Source organism: Odontomachus brunneus, unplaced genomic scaffold (assembly GCF_010583005.1).
Source record: "Odontomachus brunneus isolate Ranch 3 - 2012 unplaced genomic scaffold, Obru_v1 Obru_scaffold_373, whole genome shotgun sequence".
Taxonomy (NCBI): Eukaryota; Metazoa; Arthropoda; class Insecta; order Hymenoptera; family Formicidae; genus Odontomachus; species Odontomachus brunneus.
Window position 1 is genome coordinate 36,719 of NW_022639823.1, and position 1,489 is coordinate 38,207.

The window sequence follows — 1,489 nt, forward strand, 5'->3', positions numbered from 1 at the left end:
CAAATGCGTAAATGGGGATGTCAATTCGACGGAAAAGATCCAATTTCTTTCCTAGAGCGAATTAAAGAACTACAAAGTAGTTACAAATACACCGACGAACAAATGTTGCAAGGCTTGCCGGAATTACTGCGCGGAAGTACCTTGCATTGGTACAGAAACAACAAGAAAGCGTGGAAAGAGTGGAATGATTTCACGAACGCGTTTCGGGAACATTATTTTCCATATAGATACAAGAACCAGTTAAAAATAGAAGTACAGAAACGACTGCAACAAGCAAACGAACCTTTTAGGCATTACGCCACAGAACTGGCGACGCTCATGAGAAGAGCGGGCAGATTTTCAAGAAGAGATCAGATAGAGCAGACATACGAAAACATGTCGCCAGACTTAAAGCTGCACATTAGGCGGGAGAATATACACACATTAGGAGAACTAGGGGCCCAAGCAGCAGAAATAGAGGATATTCAGCGTCAAAGGAAAAGTATGCGCACAAACGCACACACATCACCGCAAACGGCAATAACGGCAGCAATATACAATGCCGCAGATTGCTGCTGGCGCTGCAAACAAAGGGGGCATACAAGACGATTTTGCAGACAACCGGCGAAGAAATTTTGCTCCCAATGCGGAAGAGATAGAGTTTTAACAAAAGACTGCCATCCACGACCGGGAAACGCCGCGAGGACCGAGGAGCAGTAGGGCGACTCTCGGTCCCAAGGACACCGCACATAAAATACACACCGCGCCCGCACATAAGAATCAAAATATACAAAACACCGCTTAATGCATTAATCGACTCAGGATCCGAGATCTCATGCATAAACCAAAGAACTGCGATGTTGGCAAACAAGTGGCAACATCCGACACAGAAAAGAAACAAAGCAATACGGCTGGCGAATGGCACGAGTATAAAAATTCAAGGAAAGGTAAAGGTACCAGTTACGATAGAGGACAGAAGATACTGGCACACGTTTGACGTTATACCAAACCTTGAAAGCCCCATGCTCATTGGAGTAGACTTATGGGCAAAACTCCGAATAACATTACCGCCACGGAGGGAAATAAGGCAGAAAGGCCGTTACAAGGACCAGAGGAGAACATGCATAATATCAGAGGGTATGCAACCGCGTACAAACAGGGAGACACAACAATTGGAACGATTCCTACAGAACGAATTCAAGAAATTCGAAAGCATCCACGGTACGACAAAACTAATACAGCACAAAATCAGGGTTAAACCGGGAATAGAACCGATTAAACAACGGTACAGGCCGAGGAACCCAGCAATGCAGAGTATTATCGATAGAGAAGTTAACGAAATGGAAGAAGAAGGAATAATCGAACCATCGCATAGTCCATGGGGCTCACCGATTGTTTTAGTAAAAAAGAAGGATGGAATGCATCGTTTCTGCATCGATTTCAGAAAGGTTAACGAAGTAACCGAGACGGACGCATACCCTTTACCGCAAATAACGGCAACATTGGACAA